The sequence below is a fragment of the Harpia harpyja genome, unplaced genomic scaffold, assembly GCF_026419915.1.
Source record: "Harpia harpyja isolate bHarHar1 unplaced genomic scaffold, bHarHar1 primary haplotype scaffold_54, whole genome shotgun sequence".
Taxonomy (NCBI): Eukaryota; Metazoa; Chordata; class Aves; order Accipitriformes; family Accipitridae; genus Harpia; species Harpia harpyja.
The window spans coordinates 161,801-177,201 of record NW_026293414.1 but is presented as its reverse complement, the minus strand read 5'-3'; the positions used below and the strand labels follow the sequence as shown (position 1 = coordinate 177,201).

The window sequence follows — 15,401 nt, the reverse complement described above, 5'->3', positions numbered from 1 at the left end:
TCTATCTGGGCTTACCTCATCTTGTATATTTAACACTTTTGTGGCTCCTTCTGATACAGAAAAGATTTCACAGTAGTGTTCTATTTGTGCATACCACTTCGCAGAGAGGCTCTCTGGGCCACCCCGTCAGGGGGTGGAGTTCCTGCCAAAACTGCTTTGATCACTTTAAATGGACCTCTGAGCACTATAGGTTGTTGCCGGATGGTCCGTTCGGCTTCTCTCAGAGCTAAACTAACTACAAATAGACCTTTTTCCCAAGTTATACACCTTTTTTCAGCATCTTTAAAGCTATGAGAATAAAAACCAATGGGCCAAACAGGCCCCTCTGGACCCTTTTGCCACAAATGGATTGACAGTCCAGTCTTGGCAAACCCCCACTCAATTTGAACCGGGTCTGTTGGGTGAATGGGACCAAGGGCCTGATAGGCATTCGCTTCAAACACCAACAGCTGTAAAGCCTCGTCATGGACCGGAGTCCATTCCCACTGAGCTCTCTTTTGCAACAGGTCATACAGGGGTCTAGCAAGAATTGAGAAGTCAGGAATGTGTTCCTCCAAAACACAAGCAACCCTAGTGCATGCTGTAAGTCTTTCTTTGACTCTGGCATCTTGATCTGATCAAGAGAGGAAAGAGTATCTGGTGGGATACACATCATGCCTCCCTTCCACCAGATTCCTAAAAATTTTACCTCATTTGAAGGGGTTTGGATCTTCTCAGGTGGAATTGCCAACCCTATACTTTCCAAATGGGTGATGATGTTGTTCTGGGTTTCTCTAACTTCTTCTACCTGCCTCCCTCCTATGAGCATATCATCTATATATTGATAGATCTTTACCTCTGCTTTTATGGGAATTGTTTCCAGCTCTTGTGCTAGAGCATGGTGAGCCAGCGTGGGGGAGTGCTTGTATCCTTGAGGCAATCGTGTAAAGGTGTACTGTTGTCCTTCCCAGGTGAAGGCAAAGCGATCCTGGTCCTCAGGTTGTAAAGGGACCATAAAAAACATCATATCCTTAACATCGATCGTTGCCATGACAGGGTGGGATTGTTCCTGAATGGCAGCTATCAATTCAGCAATGTTTGGTACAGCAGCTGTTAGTGGACCTGTGTTGGCATTGAGCCTCCTGTAATCTATTGTCAATCTCCATTTGCCGTTTGGTTTTCGGACTGACCATGCTGGAGAGTTGAAGGGGGAGTGAGTGGGAACTACAACCCCTTGTTTCTTTAAATCCTCCAGAACTGGCGTAATTCCTTCTCTTGCTCCTAGAGGCACTGGGTAGGGTTTAACATTTGTCAATTTGGAAGGGGGGAGGGTAGGTGCTGTTTGCAATAGATGCACCTCCATGCTGGATGTTTTGGCTAACTGCCTAATCTGAGGGACACCAAAAGACCATGAGTTTCCCTGGGTGTCACGCCACTGTCTACCCTTCAAAACATCTATACCTAGGAGATTCATCTGGAAAGATCCTACGGCCACCATGGTATTGACAGGGTTTTCCTCCCCTGGCAACCATAGTGTCACCGGAGTCATAGGCACTGACTGTGTTTTTCCCAAGGCATTTAAGACAATCAGATTTCTAGATGGAATCGAAATTCCACATTGTTCTGCTTCAGTCCACCTTAGCGCGGTAATTTGTGCCCCAGTATCAATTAAGAAGGTCACCGGTCTTTTCTTTGGTCCTACAGCAACAGTAATCAGTAAATCCCCTTTGGTATTGCAGGTGAGTTGTCTAACAAACATCCATCCTCCGCCTCCCCCCTCACCTTCGGGGGGCGGAGGGTCTAGTTTCCCGCCACCTTCTTCTCCCTAGTCGGCTCGTCCTCAAGGTCTATCGAGGGTGGGGCACTAGGAATTGGTTTGGAAACAGCCCTTTGCCCTGACCATTTCTGCACAAGTTGCTCCAATCTTTGGGTCGGGAGCCCATCCATCAAGTCCCGGGGAATGCCTTTCTGAAGCCCTAGCTGCCACAGTCCCTGTTGACTTAGGGGTCTCTCTCTTCCAGGGGGTAATTGCTGCCCACTAAGTCGCCGTACGATCTTGTTTTCAGTTCTTTGAGACAATCCCCCAACGCGGCCATATTTCCTCCCAAAATTAATCAATTCCTGAGCTATCTCTCCCCATGTCCACACTTTCCTCCCTGACTGCCGATGATCAGGGGACATTTTCCCCTCCAGAGTGGACATAGTCCTTTCTCCATCGGGGGTGTTTTGAATTCTCCCTTGCAATTGGATCCCAATGGGTTTCAGAGAGTCGGGAAGTCCCCATATCAGAGGAGTCATCCTCTCCAGGTCCACAGGCATCATCATCAGGGAGCCCTGGTGGGGCTTGAGCTCCCGATCATACATCATCTGGAGACATGCCGCCTTTTGCACACTTTCCACTAGCTGATCCACCGTACCGGTTATGGCAAGGGGATCTCCCCTCTCCAAGGGGTTCAGCCCTCCGGCCCAATACTCAGCTCTCTGAGTCAATGACCACGGGGCTCGGTGATCGCCAGTAGTTAGAAACACACCTGGACCCCAATATCCTTCTGCTTCTTCCTCTGACAACAAAATTCCATCCCCTCCTGACAAAGACACTCTCCACACATACTCTGTCTCTGATTCCTTTGCTGTCCTTGCAAAATCTTTTTTCGGCTTTGCTAATTCAGTTGCCTTAAATGGGACTTCTTTGGTGATAACCTGAGGACGGTCATCGCTATTGTCCTCATACACATACTCTGTTTTAATCAGTGGATACATATGTGGGAGGCTTTCTACGGTTTCCTTTGCCCTCTGCAAATCCCCCTGGGGGTAGATTTTCTGTATCCCTTTCTCCGCAGGCGTCACTTCTACCTCTGCCTGTGTATCCACCTCTCTCAATTCCTTCTTTAAAATCCTAGTAAGGTTCCTTTCCTCCTCCAACAACTGTTTACTTTCTTTCAATTGCTCCTGCAGACCTTTGATCATATCACTTTGACCAGACTTCTGCTTCCTCTCTTCCATCGCAGCTGCCAGACTCGCTCCCAGGACCACACAAATTATAGCTTTTCCTTTCCCCTTGTTAACCTTAGCTTCCTTCTGCAAGATTCTTATCCTATCCACCACAGTCTGTGGTTGAAACCAGTGGTTTTTCGCCCAATCTTGTCCCTGGAGTGAGGGGCAAGATCGGTGCGCCTCTAAAACATCATATAGTTTCTCTATTCCTTCAACCCGTGAGGGCACAAAAATCACAAACATCAACAGTTTCCTGAGCATCCATTTTCTCTAACACAAATCAGGGGGCCTGCGTTCTGAGAGGGTCACAACTTAACAACAAATTCCCCCTATTCTCTCTCAGGAGGGCACACTTTACAGTTACAGACCAACACAAATCAAAGGGGGTTACGTCTTGAGAGGGTCCCACAGTAGTACCGAATTCCCCCTTTTCACTCTCAAGAGGACACACTTCAAAGTTACACACTAACTCAGAGGAGGATTACGTCCTGAGAGGGCCACACATGAGTATCCAAATTCCCCCTATTCGCTCTCAGGAGCCAGACTGCACATTAACACAAAGGTTCCACAACAAAGTAGTGCAGCACTCTCATCTCTGGGCATCCTGTCCGTGACGCCAATTTAAAAAAAGTCCCGATCCAATATCGGGGAGGGTTCTTAAACGATCCCAAGAGCGAGATTAAGACACAAACGAGGTCAGATGCCGTACAACCTTACAAGTTTTACTTCCTGTAACAACTGGTAATAGCGATAGGACGGAGGGAAGAAGAAAGGAAAAAGAGGCAGACCTAAGCAAGAAAACAGAAGAGATATAGCAAGACTAGTTACCACCACCATGAAGCCAGCAACGTCCCGTTGACTCGGTCTCGATGCAGGTGATGGAGGGTCCAGGTTCCGGGTTCCAGCCAAAGTCCCAGTTCCAAGTGCTGCAGGTTCTCTTCAGTTGCTTTTCAGTGGCAGTTGCTTTTCAGTGGCAGTTGCTTTTCAGGTGCTTTTCAGTTTTTTGAGAGAGGAGTACGCAGTTCTTTTATTGTCCCGGTCCCCACGATTTCTCCAAAAAGTCCACCCATTTCCACGGAGCTCATTACCATACGTGCCGCCCCGTGTTCCTCCATGGGCGCATGCCCAGGTGTTCATGGTGGTTTCTTCACCTTGCTCGTGGGCAAGCACAGCTTGGTAGGCACTGCTAGCTTCAGGCGGATATGGTGGTTTCTTCAGGGACATTTTGCGCGTACTCCCCCACAGCAACAGGATGTCGAGGCTCTTTGCAGCAGCAATGTTGAGACAAACATTTGCAGCCAACACAGCCTCTTGCAACTCTTTGACAAGCATGATGAGTTGTAGAGACCTTTTTAATGTGTCTCCCCCTTTTGCTACTAGTGTTTCTGTAGAGACCCTTGATCCATTAAGTACAGTCCTCACCTCCTGTCCCACTCCTTTCTCTCCCCTGGTTTCATCTAGTAATGCAAAGTAGGGGTTTCTTTCTCCATTTTTCACTTTCCAAAGCAAGGGTTCTGTAGTGTAAAAAAAAAAAAGCTCATGCTGCTTTTAATTTAATATTGGCCTGCCATGTCAGTCCTGTGCTGCTTCTGACTGCAAAGAAGTCTAAGCAGACAGGGCAAGCAGAGAGGGTTGGAGGTGAAAATGATGCCTTGTTGTGCTTGGAGTTCCAGGGGCAGTAACCTTGTGGGCCTCCAAACCCAGGTGCCTGGTGTCCTGCTCAGCCTAACTGGGCAGTGAGCTAGCTAAAGCAGGTTTGAGCACCTTCTACAAACAGAGCTTGACTTGTGCTGCTCTGCATGCTGACATACAGCTCTTGGATTTAGATTAAAACAGATGTATGTACAGCTAAGCCTCTGAACTATAAAAATCGACCACTGTGTTTAAGAGCACAAGGCTCTGCTAGCAACATTAGCTGCAGATTGGTTGATGTTTTCATTCATCCTCTTCCATAAACAAAACCAAGGTAATGCTGAATTTGCTGCAACAGCTCTGTTTAACAGACCACTTTGTTATATGTCCTTCCTCTACAATCAAGTATAATGTCCTTCCAGAATCAGTAGAAGCACAGCAAAGACATTGAACTAAAAGAAGCCAGTGTTAAATTGTCTTGTTTAATGTTAGCAGGAAGCTGATGGGAATATCCTTAAATCAAAACTGATATGAAACACATTTCATGTGTCCAAAACTTGTGCTGTATGTAGTGTCACCCTTTGTGGATTTCAAACCTTTTCTCATTTCCTGGCCATCAGTTCTAACTGTCTAGCACAATGCAAATAAGCTGTCTTAAGAGGTTGGCAACTTGGATCTTTGCTTATATCCACAAATGATTTTTAAAAAAAGTAGTTGTGACTTCTAAGTTAGGTCAAGTTATCTAAAAACCAGAAGCAGGATCTTTTTTCCCTGATTTATGTTAATGCTGGGCAAAAGAGCAGAAGCTGATTTGGAAACCTGTAAGTGGAAGGGTGTTTTCCAGTAACATGGTTGGTTTGTTGGTTTTTTTTCTTTTATGGATGTCGTGGTTTAACCCCAGCCAGCAACTAAGCACCACGCAGCCGCTCACTCACTCCCCCCCAACCTGCACCCAGTGGGATGGGGGAGAAAATCGGGAAAAGAAGTAAAACTCGTGGGTTGAGATAAGAACGGTTTAATAGAACAGAAAAGAAGAAACTAATAATGATAATGATAACACTAATAAAATGACAACAGTAATAATAAAAGGATTCGAATGTACAAATGATGCGCAGTGCAATTGCTCACCACTCGCCGACCGACACCCAGCTAGTCCCCAAGCGGCGATCCCCCGCTCCCACTGTGGACACATATTTAGCTAACGGTCGCAAGAGCATTCCAGATGCCTTTAGAAGACCTTGAACAGAATAAACAAGACGACAAAAAAAGAAAGATGCCAATTAGAAGAACACAGGTGCACATTCCAAGATAAAGGGAACTTGGCACAAAGAACCGCAATTCGGCAGTTTATCTTGACCAATTAGACTGAGACAAGTTTCGCGTGTTTTAGTTAATATAACCAATTGTGTCCTAAGTTTATGCGCGTGTACAGTGTTAGTATAACCAATTATATCTTATGTTTATGCGCGTGTACAGCGTTGATAGAACCAATCATATTTTATGTTTGTGCGCGTGTACAGTGACTTTGCAGAATATGTGACTATAAGTATGTGTGTGTTTTAGCAATAAAGGGTCGTCTGCTGTCTGCTCTCAAGATTACAGGCGTCCGTCTACTTCAATCTCCTCAAATGGTGACCCCGACGTGATTGCGGGCCGAGAAAACGCTGGAATTGCTGGAAGTGTGTCCGGAGGAGACTCTAGCCGAACGATCGTCTAGCCAGCTGGACTGAGCGGACAACCTTTTCCCGGGAGATCAATCACCCTGCTCGTTTGGAAGTAAGGTGAGCGGCTAAGAGGATTAAAATGGGTGCCCAGATGTCTGTGGAAGAAGGGGCAATTGTACGAATGCTTTCGCATATCCTCTCCGTGAGAGGGATTAAGTATGATTCAAATACTTTACGTATGATGCTGAAGTGGCTTAAGGACCATGGTGCCCCCACTTCGAATGCAGAAGTCTTTGAAGTTAAAAATTGGGAAAAAATGGGAAAAGTAATTTGGGACTTTGTATCGCGTGGGGACGTGAAGGCTCAGAAAATCTCTGCTATGTGGAGATTGGTGCTGGAAACGTTGAAAGCCCTTAAGGCAGAAAAGGAGATGGCTGCTGCTGTAAAAATTTCAATTGAAGATACCCTGGAAAAAAAGAGAAGTGTGTGTGGTGAGGTGGTAAATAATTCGGACAGTGATGAGGAATTAAACACCGAGGGAGATGTCACTAATGGAGGCAACGATCAACCTTTAAGTAACCTGCCTCTCGAGCAGAGACCTATCCCCTCTGCACCTCCCTATGAGACAGATACATCCCCAGGAGAAGCTATAAAAAAGCGATGGAAGGACATAAATGATGAAATGTTAACCGAAGGTCTAAATCCTGTGGCTTTTCCAGTTACAGTCAGGCAGAATGCCCCAAACATGTGGCAACCTTTCAATTGGGATTTAATAAAAGAAGTACGGAAAACAGTAATGGCTAATGGACTGTCTGCTCCGTTTAGTCAGGCGTTATTGGAGAATATATTTTCTGGTCAAATTTTAACGGGCTTTGACTGTACACAATTGGCTACAATGATTTTAACCCCGACTCAGCGTCTATTATGGAAGGTGAAATGGGCAGAATTATGTGATTTAGCGGCACTAAGAAATTTGGACCGCCCAGAAGGAGATCCGAGGTATATGATCACTTCTGCTCAAATGATGGGGACTGGTGACTTTGCAGATGTTAATAGGCAAGCGAGGCTACCGGTGGAAGTATTACAAGAATCAGCTTCCTTAGCTCTGAAGGCAATGGTAACCTTGCCTGAAGCTCGAAAGTCAGAACAATCATTTACAAGTGTAAGGCAGGGTAATACGGAACCTTATCTGTCCTTTATTTATCATCTGCGAGATGCTATTGAAAAGCAAATAGATAATGCTGATGCCAAAGAAGCATTGATAATAAAATTGGCTGTGGAAAATGCAAATGCAGACTGTAAAAAAATACTACAATCGATGCCAGGAAGAGTGACGCTCGTAGATATGATAGAGGCCTGTAACAAAGTTGGGTCTTTGGAGCATAAAACTACATTAATGGCCAATGCTTTTGCTGTAGCCATGTGAATGGATACAAAAAATGTTAAGAAATGCTATAAATGTGGACAACCGGGACATTTGCAATTTCAGCGTAAAGAAGGGCGAAACAAAGTGGAAGCTGGGCCTAATATATGCCCTCGTTGTCATAAAGGGAGACATTATGCTAACCAATGTAGATCTCGTTTCACAAATGAAGGTGTAGCTCTGCCACCTCGAGGTACCCCATCGCCGGGAAACTACAAGAAGAGTGCAAGGAGCGGTGCGATGACCCCAACAGCTCCGAAAGGATCCCAGAACGGCGCCAAGAAGGATGTCTGGCAGAACTGCCAGCCCGAACAGCTGGAAGTGCCAGAGTGGATGTCTCAACAATAGAAACCATTCTACTATGGAACTCTCAGGTACACCGTGTGCCAGTAAACGCACAAGGACCATCAGGTAATGGGCTTAGTGCCCTGTTGTTGGGATGGTCTTGTATAACATTACAAGGAATTTTTGTGCTTCCCGGGGTGATTGATGGGGACTACACAGGTCGCATTTATGCTATGATTTGGATGCCGTCTCCACCAGTATCGATACAGGAAGGAAGCAGAATTGCACAGCTAGTCCCTTTTAAAGCAAATGTACCATGTAATGTTAATCAACAGCGTGGCAATGCAGGGTTTGGATCTACGGGATTAGAAGCTCAAATTATGTGGTCAAGGGAGGTCAATAAAACAAAACCTAGTATATCAGCAGAGTTACAAAATGCAAAGAACAGGCCAGAAAAAATAAAATTACAAGCTTTAGTGGACACTGGAGCAGATGTAACAGTTCTGTCGTGGGAGGACTGGCCTGTTACTTGGGAGCTTTCTGAGGTGGATTCGAAACTGTTCGGTGTGGGAGGATTATCAAAAACTCGACAAAGCAAATATATGATTCAATTGATTTGTCAGAATTCAGTTTCTTATATCAAACCTTATGTAACCAATATCCCTATGAACCTGATAGGCAGGGATGCATTAAGTCAAATGGGATGTGTGCTTAGTACAGGAGACAATTTTGTGGCGCGGCCATTGATGGGCGACCACGCCTAAAACTGAAATGGAAAACAGAGGAACCGATTTGGGTAGATCAATGGCCGCTGACTGAATCTAAGGTCGCCATCTTGAAACAGTTAGTACAGGAGCAATTGGAACAAGGGCACTTGGTGAATACCACGAGCCCTTGGAATACACCAGTTTTTGTCATTCCAAAACAATCTGGGAAATGGAGACTATTGCATGATTTAAGAAAGATAAATGAAGTAATGGAAAATATGGGAGCCCTTCAATTAGGGTGACCCATGCCTACTATGATTCCACAAGGATGGACCATTTGGATTATTGATTTAAAGGATTGTTTCTTTACAATATATTTAGACCCAAAAGATGCGGAAAAATTTGCCTTTTCTATCCCCACCATAAACAAACAGGAACCCATGGAACGTTATCATTGGGTAGTTCTGCCACAAGGAATGAAAAATTCTCCAACCATATGCCAATCCTATGTATCCCAAGCTCTAAAAGGGTTTAGAGAACAAAATCCAGACTTGATTATTTATCACTATATGGATGATATCTTGATAGCAGGGAGAAGAGAGTTATCCGAAAAGCTCAAAGAATTGACTACACAATTGTCTGATTTTGGTTTAAAAATAGCACCAGAAAAGGTACAAAAAATGCAACCATGGAAATATTTAGGCTGGAAGATTTTAGAAAAAACTATCGTTCCACAAAAACTGGAAATTACAGACAAGATTGAAACATTGAATGATGTGCAAAAATTACTGGGGACAATCAATTGGGTTCGAACACTGTTGGGAATAGATAATGAGCTTCTGACCCCTTTATTTGAAATGTTACGAGGTGACACTACCTTAACGGCACCTCGACAATTGACTCCTCAAGGTAAACAAGCATTACAAAAGATAGCAGATCTAATATCCCAGAGTCAGGCTTTTAGAATTAAAGAAAATCTTGACATTAATCTTAGCATTTTAAACCGAGAAAAACAACCCCTCGGGATCATATATCAATGGGAGGGAAGTCACAAAGACTTGTTAATAATAGAATGGATCTTTTTAGCTCACCAGGCCCAAAAAACCATATTTTCTCGAATTGAAATGATTTCAGAATTAATTATAAAGGGGAGACGTCGGATTATTGAGATTTGTGGACAAGAACCACACACGATTGTTGTTCCTTTGACTCAAGGATATTTACAATGGTGTCTACAGAATAGTCTAACTTTACAAATTGCTTTTGCAGATTTCGAAGGAAAGAGAGATATTCATCTTCCTGCACACAAAATGTTTACCTTGCTACAAAATATACAACTAGAAGAAAAAGAATTGTGTGCACAGTTACCTACTGATGGTCCTACAGTATATACGGATGGCAGTGGAAAAACAAGAAAGGCAGTAGTAGTTTGGAAAGAAGGTCAGGTATGGAAAAATCACATTGTCACATGTGAAGGCTCCCCCCAAGTGGTGGAAATTCAAGCTGTAATAGAAGTATTTAAAAAGTGGCAGGATGTTGAGGTCAATATTATTGCTGATTCTTTAGATGTGGTAGGTGTAGTAAAACGCTTGAGATGGGCTTATTTGAAAGAAATTGATAACATCACATTGTTTGAAAAATTTAAGATGTTGCTATTTCTGTTAAACCAACGGACAAAGTGTTATTATATAATGCGTGTGTGAAGTCACACCAGTTTGCCTGGATGGATCACAGAAGGGAATAAACGAGCTGATTTGCTAGCTAATCCTGTATGGACCGGGCCACCCCCCAATAAACTTCTACAGGCACGTGGAGCTCATAGTTTTTTCCACCAACCAGTGAAAGTATTAGCCAAACAGTTTCAGATTTCTATAGCAGATGCCAAAGCCATCATTCAATCCTGTGCTGAGTGCCAGAAATTATCTGGGCACGGAGATGTAAATCCTAGGGGTCTGCAGTCCTTGCAATTGTGGCAGACTGATATGACTCATGTACCAGTTTTTGGAAAATTGTGTTATGTTCATGTTTCTGTTGATACATATTCCTTGATGATATGGGCCACAGCACTTGCGGGCGAAACAAGCCGACATCTACAAACACACTTACGACAAGCATTTGCAGTAATGGGTGTCCCGGCCCAGGTAAAAACAGATAATGGACCATGTTTTATAGCACAACGGACTCAGGAATTTTTTCAGCAATGGGGATTTACTCATATTACTGGCATTCCTCATTCTCCCACAGGTCAAGCTATAATCGAACGTACTCATAAAGTATTAAAAGACTTTTTGGAAAAACAAAAAAAGGGGGAATTAGGGGAACCTCCTTCAAATAGACTCATGAAAGCAATAAATGTGATGAATTTTTTGACCCTGCGTGGAGAGTCAGTTGTCCCCCCTGTAGTTCGGCATTTTCAAACAATGAATAGTGGGATTCAAAATATTGATAATGGGTGGAAAGTCTGGGTTAAAAATATGGAGCGTCAGCAATGGGAGGGACCTTTTAAAGTAATAACGTGGGGCCGAGGTTATGCTTGTGTCATTACAGAAAATGGGCTGAAGTGGATTCCAACTAAATGGACGAAACCTTATGCTGAGATTGATATGGAACACGCTGACTGTAGCAAGCAGCATGACAGTGGCACCAGTGATTGATCCACATCATTTAACACCGTGGGACAGTAAGAATGTTTGGGTGACACTGACTAAAGCTATTAATCAAACCTCTTTTTGTGTGTCATTGGCATTAACTGAACAGTCTTTTATTCTTATGTATTTTATTAGGTATAATGTTGCTTTTGCCGTGTTTAATTAGCTGTGTTCATAGGTTTTTGCAAAGGGCAATACAGCATGTTGTTACTTGTCAAAAAACAAAAAAGGGGGACTTGTGGACACATATTTAGCTAACGGTCGCAAGAGCATTCCAGATGCCTTTAGAAGACCTTGAACAGAATAAACAAGAAGACAAAAAAAGAAAGATGCCAATTAGAAGAACACAGGTGCACATTCCAAGATAAAGGGAACTTGGCACAAAGAACCGCAATTCGGCAGTTTATCTTGACCAATTAGACTGAGACAAGTTTCGCGTGTTTTAGTTAATATAACCAATTGTGTCCTAAGTTTATGCGCGTGTACAGTGTTAGTATAACCAATTATATCTTATGTTTATGCGCGTGTACAGCGTTGATAGAACCAATCATATTTTATGTTTGTGCGCGTGTACAGTGACTTTGCAGAATATGTGACTATAAGTATGTGTGTGTTTTAGCAATAAAGGGTCGTCTGCTGTCTGCTCTCAAGATTACAGGCGTCCGTCTACTTCAATCTCCTCATACGACGTGACGGAGCGGGTGGCCCTGCAGAGCAGCCCCGGCGCCCTCGAGCATTTCCACATGAAGCTTTTCCGAGCCCAGCGCAACCTCTACCTGGCCGGTTTCGCCCTCCTGCTCTCCTTGTGAGTTGGGGGGGGGGGGCCAAATCTGGGGGGGGGGGCCTGGGGGTTCCGCGGAGCCCGGTTTACCCTGCCTCCCGCAGCCTCCTGCGCCGCCTGGTCACCCTCATCTCGCAGCAGGCCGTGCTGGGCGCTTCCAGCGAAACGTTCTGGAAACAGGCGGAAGGCGCCAGCCAAGCCGCCCGCCGTTACACGGAGGATAACGACGCCTTGTGGAAGGTATGGCGGGAGGTGGGGGGGGGGGGTCGAAGGAGGCATCCAGGCGCCTCGGGCCCTGACGTGCCCCCCCCCCCCCGCCAGCAGCTGCAGGAGGCAGGGGGTGACGGGGGCGGCCCGTCGTCCCCCTCCCACGACAAGAACGAGACCCTCAAGGCCAAGGTGGAGAAGCTGAAGGAGGAGCTGGCGGCCAGCAAACGCAGTACGGGCAGGGCTGCAGGGGGGCGTTATGGTGTGGGGGGGTGTTATGGTGTGTGTGTGGGGCGCTGCTGGGTTTTTTTGGGGGTGACCCTGACACAGACAACCCCCCCCCAACAGCTCTGGAGAAGGCGGAGAACAAGGTGCAGGCCATGCGGCGCCAGGCCGAGGGGCTGACGCGGGAGTACGACCGGCTTCTGGACCAGCACGCGCTCCTGCAGGTAGGGAGGGGGGGGGGGCACCCCAAACCCCCTACGACCCCCCCCCAACACCCTTTCGGACCCCGTAACACCCCCTCTGCCTGCCCCCCCCCCCCCCGGCAGCCCATGATGGCCCCTGGGACAAGAAGGAGGAGTGATGACTCGGCCACGCCCGGCCACACCCACCGGGCCACGCCTTCCCCCCCCCCATCCCAGTTCAGGGAGTGGGGGCAAAACTTGGACAAGGTGTTTCCAGTCCCCCGCCCCTTACCCTGTGTTTGGGGACCTACTGCTCTGTGGCAGCACTCCGGGGGGTGTGGGGCGCGGGGGGGCTCTGAAACCCATTTCAGGGGGTCCGAGCCCCCCCTTTTGCCCCTTCCAGGGGGGGTTTCCCCAGGTGTGCACAGTGGGGGAACTCCCCTCCCCCCCCAAAAACACACCAGCTTCTGCTTCAATAAACATGTGGGATCAGGCCACGCTCGTCTCCACCTCCCACCCTCTCGGGGACCCCCCCCCAGCACCCCAGTTTCCCCCCCCCAGGTCCCTTTTTACCCCCCCCGTTGTCACCCAGGTACGGAGAGCCCCGAGGCTCAGCCATTTTTATTGGCACCATGCACAGGAACGGGGAGCTGGGGGGGGGAGGGGTGCAGCTCGTTTGTCCGTCCGTCCAGGCCCCACGGCCATTGCAGCGTGGGGTTAGTCCGTCCCATCCGTGGGTCCCGTAAGGCTGCAGGGACGGCCGTGGGGGCCGTCTCACCGTGGGGCTGGCCGTCTCGCCGTGGGGCCGGCCGTCTCACCGTGGGGCGGGTTCCTCCACGAGCGGGGCACCCCACGCGCTACAAGGCGGCGTGCAGGGCCCGGGCCTGGCCCCGCAGCGCTTTGAATTCCCTCTGCACAAAATCCGTCAAAGCTTTCCGCATTTCCACCTGGGGGGGGGGGGGGGGGGGAACGAGCCGGGCCCCGTCGAGCCGTGGGGCCGGGAAGAAGAGACCCCACAGAGCCGTGGGGCAGAACGGGGTTGTTTTGTGTGTGTCCCCCCCCCGCCGTGGGGCAGCTCCCCCAGCGCTCACCGTTGACGTACCCTCCGCCCGGAGTCGCTCCAGGAGGGGCCGGACGCTGAACGGTCGCCCCACGACCACCGTAATTCGCTACGGGACAGCGTCAGTAACCCCCCCGCAGCCCCCCCCCACCCCAAAGCCCACCGCCTGCCCCATAGCCAGCTGCACAGCCCCCCCCCCCCCCCCCAAAGCCACCCTACCCTGCTCTCAGTTAGCGAGGTTTAGGAATACCTCTGTGGTGCCGCTTTTGGGAGTTTCTCCTTGGAAATCGAGGCAAGAGACGCCTTTCCCAAGGTGCAGAAGAAACCGCGTAGACTTGTGCGTACTTTCTAGGTCATGCAAGTAAAGCCAGATGCCAGCCAGAGACCGGGAGCGTGTTTGCATTTCTCCCCGATAAGTCAAATGCCCTATTTTTCATGGGTTTCTCATAGGAATAGGAATCCTGAGCGGGCACAGAAGGGTTTCTGTGCTGGGATACAGGTCATTTTTTTGTCATCACAGCTTGCACGGTGCCGTTTTGAGCGTTGACAGCGCACCGATGTTTAGCTACTGCTGAGCGGTGCTTATGCAGAACCAAGGGCTTCTCCGTTTCTCGCTCTGCTGCCCCAGCGAGCTGGCTGGGAGGGGACACAGCAGAGACCGCTGCCCCGAGCTGACCGACGAGGTACCACGGTCCGTTCCACGTAGTGTCACGCTCAGCAAGAAATTCGGGACTGGGGGAGTCTTCCCAAGGCAGCCGTCGCACCGAGATGGCTGGGCGTCTGCCTGCTGGTGAGAGGTGGTCGGTGGTTGCTGTCACGTCCGTTGGTTTCCTTTTTTATTCCCTGTGCTTGTTAAACTGTCTTTATCTCGACTCCCTTAGGTGACAGCCTAAGGAAAATGGAGCCTCCTGGGTCTCAGAGTAATTCCAGAGCTAAAGCGGCGACAGACATCGGCTCTGGATCAGATAATACGTGCCGACGCTCATCGCTGACCCAAGAAGACATGCTCCTCCTGTCCTACCCGAGGGTTTCAAATCCAACACGCTTTCTTCCTAAAGCAGGACGCTGCCTTATTTACTTGTAATGCTGTTCCTACGCTCCTTGAGATGCGGCTAGAGGTGGGTTACGCAGACCATCAAGCCGCCGTTTGGGAGCACCAGAGCCTTTTGGGTACTGTTTGTCACCACGGTTTGCGTGAGAAGGGAACTAAAACACAATAGACGGCGAGAAATTTAACCTGCCGTGGAGATAGCTACGGTGAGCAAGTCCGATTTTGTGCTTTACAAAGCATCATTTTTAAAATTCAACCCTGAGTTTCGCAAGTGTAGACTCTTATTTTTATAATGCGAGCCTCAATGTTAGGGCAAAAAGCATCAATTTAAAAGACCAAAGCCTACTTTGGGGGGTGCAAACAGTCATTTTTAAGGTCCAGACCCACATATATGGAGTACAAAAACTAATTTATTAGCTCCAAGGTCCGTTTTTAAGGTTCAGAGACTCATTTTAAGGGCCCAGAGCATCATTTTTAAGCCCCAAAGTCTGATCTGGAAGGACCAAAGCCTCATTTGTAGAGTCTAAATCCGAATTTATACAGTCCAAAGCCTCATTTTTACT

The 15,401-nt window shown here is 47.5% G+C and overlaps 1 non-coding gene across 1 annotated transcript; it reads right to left on the bottom strand.

Moving 5' to 3' along the window:
- Positions 1-14,696: 14,696 nt before the first annotated feature.
- LOC128138531 (small nucleolar RNA SNORD45) lies at positions 14,697-14,781 on the bottom strand. The gene has a single exon (XR_008234067.1). It is a non-coding gene; the product is annotated as a small nucleolar RNA SNORD45 (small nucleolar RNA).
- Positions 14,782-15,401: the final 620 nt, after the last annotated feature.